Raw genomic sequence first — 11,449 nt, forward strand, 5'->3', positions numbered from 1 at the left:
GAAAAACGGATCTGAATTTGACTGAAATGCACGATCTTCACAGGTATCACTTTTCACGATACCTAAAAGGTGGAATAGCGATTTTCGAACCATTTCCTATAAGAGAATGGTTTCCATTACTTTGAGAAATGGATTCTTATATCAAACTATAGCTATTGCATTAAAGAAGAAAAGAAACTAATAGAAGTCGAAGACGCGGAATGATAGTGAATAGAGAGAAAGATTCTTCTGATTTTCTTGTTTCTATCTACTAGACGCCGTAGAGAATTGAGAATTTTCATGTCTTTCAATTCTCGTACTCGTAATTGGAAAGTTATGGAAGGAGACCCATCATTTTGCAATGAAAACAACATATAAAACTCTGGACAATTTCGAAATCAGGCCAAGCGTCTTAATACATATGCAAAAAAATTCATTATTGGCCCACCATTGATTAGAAGATTTAGCTTGTATGAATCGCTATTGGTTTGATACGAATAATGACAATCGTTTCAGTATGTTAAGGATACAGATGTATCCACAATTCATTTAGAGTTACTTAATAGTCTATTTCTTATACCATATCTCTATCCCGTGAAATTCTCGAGCCAAAAGATGGATGCATATGCTGTGTTTCATTTTGCTAAATGATATCAATTAAATGGTGTATCAATTCCATAAATTGCATATAGCAATAAATAAATCAGCAAAATTCTTTCTAATATTTTAGATAGAAGAAACATTTCTTCTATCTAAAATATTAGAAAGAATGTACCCTTCTATCCAAATCCAATTTGCATCGATAAAATAAATCCAAATTCCAGTAGTAGATGAATAATTGCAAATTTGTGTGTGTACGAGATTAGAATAACTTCAAAATAACTGACATAATTTTGTATTTTTCCTGATCAGAAAAATACATGAAAAAGAAAGGAGGTAGAAAAATTTTTGGATTTATGGTTAAAGAAGAAAAAGAAGAAAACAGGGGTTCTGTTGAATTTCAAGTATTCAGTTTCACCAATAAGATACGGAGACTTGCTTCACATTTGGAATTACACAAAAAAGATTTTTCATCGGAAAGAGGTCTACGAAGACTTTTGGGAAAACGTCGACGTTTGCTGGCTTATTTGGCAAAGAAAAATAGAGTACGTTATAAGAAATTAATCGGTCAGTTGAATATTCGGGAGCAGTAATTTAATCGTTCAAATTTTTTTCTTGTTTTATTATTTTTTTAGTAGTCTTATAGTAGTCTTAGATTTTTCATTTTGATGAGCCTCGCTTTGAGGAATTCATGGAATAATCCATTTTCATGGAATAATGAATTAAGGAAGAAAGGATATGAGTCTACCGCTTACAAGAAAAGATCTCATGATAGTCAATATGGGCCCTCAACACCCATCAATGCATGGTGTTCTTCGACTGATCGTTACTCTCGATGGTGAGGATGTTATTGATTGTGAACCCATATTAGGGTATTTACACAGAGGAATGGAAAAAATCGCGGAAAACCGAACTATTATACAATACTTACCTTATGTAACAAGGTGGGATTATTTAGCTACTATGTTTACAGAAGCAATAACAGTAAATGCACCAGAATTCTTGGAGAATATTCAAATACCACAAAGAGCCAGCTATATTAGGGTAATTATGTTAGAATTAAGCCGGATAGCTTCTCACTTGCTATGGCTTGGACCTTTTATGGCGGATCTCGGCGCACAGACTCCTTTTTTCTATATTTTTAGAGAGAGAGAATTAATATATGATCTATTTGAAGCTGCTACAGGTATGCGAATGATGCACAATTACTTTCGCATCGGAGGAGTAGCCGCCGATCTACCTTATGGATGGATCGATAAATGTTTAGATTTCTGTGATTATTTTTTACGCGGAGTTGTTGAATATCAACAACTTATTACACAGAATCCAATTTTTTTAGAGCGAGTTGAAGGAGTAGGTTTTATTAGCGGAGAAGAAGCAGTAAATTGGGGCTTATCGGGACCGATGTTACGAGCTTCTGGAATACAATGGGATCTTCGTAAAGTAGATCCTTATGAGTCTTACAACCAATTTGATTGGAAAGTCCAATGGCAAAAAGAAGGGGATTCGTTAGCTCGCTATTTAGTACGAATTGGTGAAATGAGGGAATCCATCAAAATAATTCAACAAGCTGTAGAAAAAATTCCTGGAGGACCTTATGAAAATTTAGAAGTCCGACGCTTTAAGAAAGAAAATAATTCTGAATGGAATGATTTTGAGTATAAATTTCTTGGTAAAAAACCTTCGCCCAATTTTGAATTGTCAAGACAAGAGCTTTATGTAAGAGTAGAAGCCCCAAAAGGTGAATTAGGGATTTATCTAGTAGGAGATGATAGCCTTTTCCCCTGGAGATGGAAAATCCGTCCACCCGGGTTTATTAATTTGCAAATTCTTCCTCAGCTAGTTAAAAAAATGAAATTGGCTGATATCATGACGATATTAGGTAGTATAGATATCATTATGGGGGAAGTTGATCGTTGAAATGATAATAGATAGGGTAGAGGTAGAAACTATCAATTCTTTTTCGAAATTGGAATTATTAAAAGAAGTCTATGGACTGATATCGATTCTACCCATTTTGACCCTCCTTTTGGGAATAACAATAGAGGTACTCGTAATTGTGTGGTTAGAAAGAGAAATATCTGCGTCGATACAACAACGTATTGGTCCTGAATATGCTGGCCCCCTGGGCCTGCTTCAAGCTATAGCAGATGGGACTAAGCTACTTTTTAAAGAAGATATTCTGCCATCCCGAGGAGATATTTCTTTATTTAGCATTGGACCCTCTATAGCAGTCATATCAGTTTTATTAAGTTTTTTAGTTATCCCTTTGGGATATCATTTTGTTTTAGCCGATCTTAGTATTGGTGTTTTTTTATGGATTGCCATTTCAAGTATAGCTCCTATTGGTCTTCTTATGGCAGGATATAGCTCAAATAATAAATATTCTTTTTCAGGCGGTCTACGAGCTGCTGCTCAATCCATTAGTTATGAAATACCATTAACTTTTTGTGTGCTAGCAATATCTCTACGTGTGATTCGTTAAAATAGATCTTTTTCCTATAAAATCCATTAACTATTTATATTCCTTTTCTTATTTAGTATTTGGGTTGGTAAGTTAAACTAGATAGCTATATGAGTGAAACAAAACAGCTTATAAATTTGTAGTAAAAAGAAAAAATCTCATTTCCTACGTACAAGAAAAAAGTGGAAGTAAACATAAGCAGTGTAAACTCTTTATCCCAAGGTTGATATTTTTTAATTAGTCATCATATCTTGAAGCGGCCAAGAATAAAGGATTCACGATATGGAATTCCATTACTAGAATACTCCTAGTTATTACTATAACTTAATAATCCATAAGAAGAATCCACCAAAAGTTAGTGAAGGGTTAGGAACACTAAAGTACATAAAGGATTAGTAATGGAAAATCTAAAACATTAGAGATTTTTGCCCATAAAAGGAATCATAATAAGGACTTGCAATTTGTAGAAATTATCAAGTAGTACTTTCTTCGGATTCCGATCCAGAGTATGTTCCCATTCACTTGTTAAGGAAATGGCTATCAAGAACGAATTAACCCTTTATCCATTTTTTCTTTTTAAATACCCCCTCCCTGGGGAAAGAAGAATAGTAAAAAAGATATGGAGTGCACTAGAAAAAATTTTCATTATTTCCTTCCTCTATCCATATTCATGCAGAATTGCTCATGAACTAATACCCAACTCTTTCCATTTATTAATTGAATTCCTATAACAAGTAACAAGTGTTTTATTCCAAGATTAAGTTATTACTGAACAAAGAAAAATTTTCATTATATTATAAAGGATGAGATCAATTCGGAAGCGCTTTTTCTTATTCTAGCAGACGGAATTCCTTTGGTCTAATTTAGGACTTTCAAATCTATTTTATTTTATCTAATTCTATCTACGCCCCCGGGGCTAGGAACAAAACAGTCCTTTCCTTTTTCTGATCATAGAGAAGCCGTATGAAGCTAAGGTTTCATGTACGGTTTTGAAATAGCGGTGGGAACTGTGATGTTATCACCGACTATGATTATCTAACAGTTCAAGTACAGTTGATATAGTTGAAGCACAGTCAAAATACGGTTTTTTTGGATGGAATATTTGGCGTCAGCCTATAGGTTTTCTGGTTTTTTTAATTTCTTCTTTGGCAGAATGTGAAAGATTACCCTTTGATTTACCAGAAGCGGAGGAAGAATTAGTAGCAGGTTACCAAACTGAATATTCCGGTATCAAATATGGTTTATTTTATCTTGTTTCTTACCTAAATTTATTAGTTTCTTCTTTATTTGTAACAGTTCTCTACTTGGGCGGGTGGAATTTATCTATTCCCTATATATCCTTTTTTGATTTTTTCCAAATGAATAAAGCAGTTGGAATTTTGGAAATGACAATGGGTATATTTATTACATTAACTAAAGCTTATTTATTTCTCTTCATTTCTATCACAATAAGATGGACTTTACCGAGGATGAGAATGGATCAGTTATTAAATCTTGGATGGAAATTTCTTTTACCTATTTCCCTGGGCAATCTCTTATTAACAACCTCTTCTCAACTTGTTTCACTATAAATAAGATAATACAATAATAGTAAGAATATTTTCAACACAAAAGCTCTCTCAAACAAGAGAAAGAAACATATCTTTTTCATAGATATTTAGAATGAATATGTTCCCTATGGTAACTGGGTTCATGAGTTATGGTCAACAAACAATACGTGCTACAAGGTACATAGGTCAAAGTTTCATAACTACCTTATCCCACACAAATCGTTTACCTATAACGATTCACTACCCTTATGAAAAATCAATTACACCAGAGCGTTTCCGAGGGCGAATCCACTTTGAATTTGATAAATGTATTGCTTGTGAAGTATGTGTTCGCGTATGTCCGATAGATTTACCCGTTGTGGATTGGAGATTTGAAAAGGATATTAAAAGAAAACAATTGCTTAATTATAGTATTGATTTCGGAGTTTGTATATTTTGTGGCAATTGTGTTGAGTACTGTCCAACAAGCTGTTTATCAATGACTGAAGAATATGAACTTTCTACCTATGATCGTCATGAATTGAATTACAATCAAATTGCTTTAAGTCGGTTACCAATCTCCATAATGGGAGATTACACAATTCAAACAATTAGGAATTCGTCTGAAAGTAAAATAAACAAAGAAAAATCTTCGAATTCAAGAACGATTACTGATTACTAAACTTTGATTTTGTCTTTCTGTTATAAAAATCTAATAATTCTTTATTAAACTTTAAAATTAAACTATAAAGAAAAACGAAAAACTACTGCTTATTGGAAATTATTTCTTATTTTAAATCAGACTAGATTTTCGTGATATAATATAATTTATAACTATAAGTTTATACACAAAAAAATACCCTAATCCTTTTTTCCTTCCTTGAATCCTTTAGTTTTAGTCAGTTCATGAAAAATTTTATACTATTAATTTCTTTTTATCCATAATGGATTTACCTGGACCAATACATGAGATTCTTATGCTATTTGGGGGATTTGTTCTTCTACTAGGGGGTCTAGGAGTAGTATTACTTACCAACCCCATTTATTCTGCCTTTTCGCTGGGATTAGTTCTTGTTTGTATATCCTTATTCTATTTTTTATTAAATTCCTACTTTGTAGCTGTCGCACAACTTCTTATTTATGTGGGAGCCATAAATGTCTTGATCATATTCGCTGTAATGTTCGTAAATGGCTCAGAATGGTCTAAAGATAAGAATTATTGGACTATTGGAGATGGGTTCACTTCACTCGTTTGTATAACTATTGTTTTTTCACTAATGACTACTATCCCAGATACGTCGTGGTATGGAATTCTTTGGACTACAAGATCAAACCAAATAGTAGAACAGGGTCTCATAAATAATGTTCAACAAATTGGAATTCATTTAGCAACCGATTTTTATCTTCCGTTTGAACTCATTTCCATAATTCTTCTAGTTTCTTTAATAGGTGCAATTACTATGGCTCGGCAATAAGAAAACTTAGAAAAAGTACAAATTATAAGAATTGCAAATCTAAAATAAATAACTAAAGAATCACAATTTTGATTTAGTAAAATCCATCTACTGCCAACAAATACCTCCTTTTTTTTTTTTTTTTTTTTCTTTTGTTGTGTAATTGTTCTATTGTAATTAATTGAATCGGTTCAATTCTTGCCCTCATATTGAAATGAATCGAGATTGATAAGGAGTTAGTTAATGATGTTTGAGCATGTACTTTTTTTGAGTGTCTATTTATTTTCGATTGGTATCTATGGATTGATCACAAGCCGAAACATGGTTAGAGCTCTAATATGTCTTGAACTTATACTGAATTCAATTAATCTAAATCTCGTAACATTTTCTGATCTATTTGATAGTCGCCAATTAAAAGGAGATATTTTCGCAATTTTTGTTATAGCCCTTGCAGCTGCTGAAGCCGCTATTGGACTATCCATTCTTTCTTCCATCCATCGTAATAGGAAATCCACTCGTATCAATCAATCTAATTTATTGAATAATTAGACTTTTGAATAATTAGACATAGAATCCTCTAAACAAAGGCGCACATATTAAAATAAATAGAAATCAATACTATTTTCTTAGTATTATTTGAGAATATCCATTTTTTTTAGTAGATTATTGCATAGTATTCTTTTTCACTTAAATGAATTTTTGTATTTGTAATTCATTGATATTGCAATTTGAATATTGCAATAATTTATATTGAAAAGACGATAGCCAATTTATTGGCTAATTCGAATTCGTCTGTACAATTCGTAAAATTCTTTCTTATTTCTTATTTATTGTTGAAATCCAAAATTAAAGTCTCTTGGCTCTCTTCACGCTTTCTCACAAACAGATTAAAAAATAGATTTTTTTTTTTGAAGTTTGGATAAACCATTGCTTCGTCTGGTGTCTACAATACATATGACTCATTATAGTACTAATTTCATTTTTACCAGATCGAAAAATTTTATGTTGAAAAGAAAAATTTATAGATCCAATGTCACATTCCGTAAAAATTTACGATACATGTATAGGATGCACTCAATGTGTACGAGCTTGTCCAACAGATGTATTAGAAATGATACCCTGGGATGGATGTAAAGCCAAGCAAATTGCTTCCGCGCCGAGAACCGAAGATTGTGTGGGTTGTAAGAGATGTGAATCTGCCTGCCCGACAGATTTTTTAAGTGTCCGCGTTTATTTAGGGCCTGAAACAACACGTAGCATGGCTCTATCTTATTGATACGTTACAAAAAACTTCACTCGAATCGTCTGATTCCTCTTTACCGAAGAAGCCTGTGCTCGAAATAATCGAGCACGGGCTTTTCTGGTCAAAACGTATCTTGTCTTTATCACTTTATCATGAGTTATTTTCCTTGGTTAACAATACTTGTTGTTTTGCCGATATTTGCAGGTTCATTAATTTTCTTTTTACCTCATAAGGGAAACAAAGTCGTTAGGTGGTATACTATATCTATTTGTTTATTAGAATTCCTTCTAATGACTTATGCGTTCTGTTATCATTTCCAACTGGAGGATCCCTTAATCCAATTAAAGGAGGATTATAAATGGATAGATGTCTTCGATTTCCACTGGAGATTGGGAATCGATGGACTTTCATTAGGATCTATTTTATTGACAGGATTTATCACTACTTTAGCTACTTTAGCAGCTTGGCCAATTACACGGAATTCGCGATTATTCTATTTCCTGATGCTCGCAATGTATAGTGGTCAAATAGGATTATTTTCTTCGCGAGACCTTTTACTTTTTTTTATCATGTGGGAGTTAGAATTAATTCCTGTTTACTTACTTTTATCCATGTGGGGGGGGAAGAGGCGTCTATATTCAGCTACAAAGTTTATTTTGTATACTGCAGGCGGTTCCATTTTTTTCTTAATCGGAGTTCTGGGTATGGGCTTATATGGTTCCAACGAACCAGGATTAGATTTGGAAAGATTAATTAATCAATCATACCCTGCAACCTTGGAAATACTTTTATATTTTGGCTTCCTTATTGCTTATGCTGTCAAATTGCCGATTATACCCCTACATACGTGGTTACCAGATACCCATGGGGAAGCACATTATAGTACATGTATGCTTTTAGCGGGAATATTATTAAAGATGGGAGCATATGGATTGATTCGGATCAACATGGAATTGTTACCTCATGCTCATTATCTATTTTCGCCCTGGTTAGTAATAATAGGAGCGATCCAAATAATCTATGCAGCTTCAACTTCTCTTGGTCAACGAAATTTCAAAAAAAGAATAGCTTATTCCTCTGTATCTCACATGGGTTTCATAATTATAGGAATTGGTTCCATAACCAACATTGGACTCAATGGAGCTATTTTACAAATATTATCCCATGGATTTATTGGTGCTACACTTTTTTTCTTGGCAGGAACCGCTTCTGATAGAATGCGTCTTGTTTATCTCGAAGAACTGGGGGGAATATCTATCCCAATGCCTAAAATTTTTACCATGTTTAGTAGCTTTTCAATGGCTTCTCTTGCCTTACCAGGAATGAGTGGTTTTGTCGCAGAATTAGTAGTATTTTTTGGACTAATTACTAGTCCAAAATTTCTGTTAATGCCAAAAACACTAATTACTTTTGTAATGGCAATTGGAATGATATTAACTCCTATTTATTTATTATCTATGTTACGCCAGATGTTCTATGGATACAAGCTATTTAATGTTCCAAACGCAAATTTTGGGATTCTGGACCACGAGAACTCTTTATTTTAATCTGTATCTTTTTACCAGTAATAGGAATTGGTATTTATCCAGATTTTGTTCTCTCCCTATCCGTTGACAGGGTAGAGGCTCTCTTATCCAATTATTATCCTAAATAGGTTTGCTTTTTTTTACTCGTCTGCTCTATTAATGCAGAAATAAGTAAAAAAGTATATAATGCAGAAATAAGTAAAAAAGTATAATTAGATCTATCTCGAATTTTTGAGAACCCTTTGATAAGGCGTTCAAGGGGTTCTCAAATAAAACATAAAAGTAAAAACCTTCATTTCATGAAGGTTTTATTTTATGTAATCATTTAGGTGTTAATGTAAACGAACCATAACTATGTAAGCCTATTCCTAATAGATTTATACCAAAATAACAAATCCAAATTATAAGAAATCCTATCAAAGCTATAAGTGCAGAATTCGTACCCTTCCAATTTGGATTTGTTCTACTATGTAAATAAATTGCGAATATGGTCCAAGTAATAAATGCCCAAGTTTCCTTAGGATCCCAATTCCAATAGGATCCCCAGGCCTCATTAGCCCATACTGCTCCACAAAGAATACCTACGGTTAAAAGGGTAAATCCTAGGCTAATGACACGATAACTCCAAGAATCCAAACGCTCCGTTAATTGATATTTGTAATAATTTGGAAATGAAGGGACAGAGGTTCTTTTTAAAGCACTTCTTTTTGCATAAAAATATTTAATATCACTAAAGAAAAATGTTTTATTTAAAACATTTTTTTTCTTTTTAGAAAAGAAATGGAAATTATTTCGAAATCTAATGATTAGAATAGCGGCAGATAATAAGGATCCGCACAAAAGAGTTGCATAGCTTAATAACATCATACTGACATGCATCATTAACCACTGAGATTGTAGAGCAGGTACTAGTATCGTGGATTGATGCATTTCAGTTAAAAGACCCGATGTGGCAAAGCCTTGCGTTAAAATAGTACTTGGCGTAGTTATTGTGCTTAAATCATTTTTAGAGTTCTGTATTTTAGGAATGGTATGAAGAATATACAGGGCCCATGAAAGGAAGATCAATGACTCATATAAATTACTTAATGGAAAATGTCCCGAGGAAGCCCAACGAGAAACTAAGAATCCTGTTATAGAGAAAAAAGTAACTATCATTCCTTTTTCTGACGAATCGCGTAATCCTCCAAGTTCACGAACTAATAAGGTTATAAAATGAATCGTAATCACAATTGAAATCGTTGAGAAAGAGATATGAGTTAGTATATGTTCTAAAGTTGCAAATAGCATAAGGGGAAGGTCCCATTACAAAATTGTAAATTTCGAATTGATTTCTAATCTATTGTATTCTTTTTCAAGAATGCCGCCACTCGGATTCGAACCGAGATGCTTGAGCACTGCTTCCTAAGAGCAGCGTGTCTACCAATTTCACCATGGCGGCTAACTTCAAATAATAGGTAACTTAAAAGAATAATAGCTATTATCTTGGGAATCGTCGATATTGGGAAAGTCCATAAAATTTAGGAACATTAGAGTTTTCATTAAAATAGACTTCGTTTGGTAGTATCGTTTCCATTTTTTTTTTTTACAATAAACTCTTGCTTTGCCCAATAGAAACACAAACACTGCTTGAAAGAGTTGGAACTTCTTTTTTCTAACTTGCAATTATAGAACTAATTTTTTCTAATTAATTTCCCCTTTACATTTTGAAAATTCTTTCAATACAATGAAAAAAATCCAAAAGGGTTTCTATTTAATGATGAAATTAAAATAAAATGGATAAATAGAAAAGGCTTTTTGGATTTTTTAAAAATTTCTAGAATGAAAGTCTTTATGCTCTTATTAATAAGATTTACTAACCTTATGATTTTGGAGAAGATAGGTGGAAGTTGTAAGTCCTATTGTAAGAATACTCCACTTTTCATAATTTTCCTAATAGAATATGAGGATTCTATTAGGAAAATTATGAAAAGTTCATTGATAGGAAAAGAATACTTAGCACACAGTATACCAAACAAAACTTTTTTTTTCTTGTATATATAAGATAAGAGGGGTTTTTTGTTCTAAGAATATTGTACCGAGTAATTCGACACATAAAAGTACATTCAAAGAAGAATCCAAATTATTAAATAATTGGAATTCTTTTTTGATAAGTCAATTCATATTATTCCAAAATCTTATTATTTGTTTGTTGCCCAGAAAAACCCTTTGGTTTTGGATGCTCATTACCGCTCGAAAATGATCTTGATTTTACTAAAGAATAAGATTGTACTATGGAAAAATAAGTCTTTTTCTTCCAAATATTTTTACGAATACGCTTTTTTGACATTGAAGTACGTTTTTTTGGAACTGCCATTCAAAAAGGAAATTACTTTTTTCTAGTTGTATGTGAAAGACATCTATTGCTGCAAATCAATCCTTCTTTCTTCTTTTTATTAGTATTTATACTTAGATACTGAAAGATACTTAAATTTTGAATTATTTTTTACTTCATTTTGTCTAATGCGGATAAGACAACAAGAATTTTTTAACATTTTTTCTTTATATATTTTATACTTTTTTTTTAATAATATAGAATATATAGAAGGGTTTCTCATTTAAATCTATTTATATCTATTTATATATCAAGTATACTCCATATATAGATATATGGT

The 11,449-nt window shown here is 32.4% G+C and overlaps 1 non-coding gene across 1 annotated transcript; it reads right to left on the bottom strand.

Annotated features, from left to right (window-relative positions):
* Positions 1-10,156: 10,156 nt before the first annotated feature.
* Positions 10,157-10,236, bottom strand: TRNAL-UAG (transfer RNA leucine (anticodon UAG)). The gene has a single exon. It is a non-coding gene; the product is annotated as a tRNA-Leu (tRNA).
* Between the last annotated feature and the right edge of the window lie 1,213 nt (positions 10,237-11,449).

Source organism: Triticum urartu, unplaced genomic scaffold, assembly GCF_056163025.1.
Source record: "Triticum urartu cultivar PI428250 unplaced genomic scaffold, HENAU_Tu73 scaffold2, whole genome shotgun sequence".
Lineage (NCBI taxonomy): Eukaryota > Viridiplantae > Streptophyta > Magnoliopsida > Poales > Poaceae > Triticum > Triticum urartu.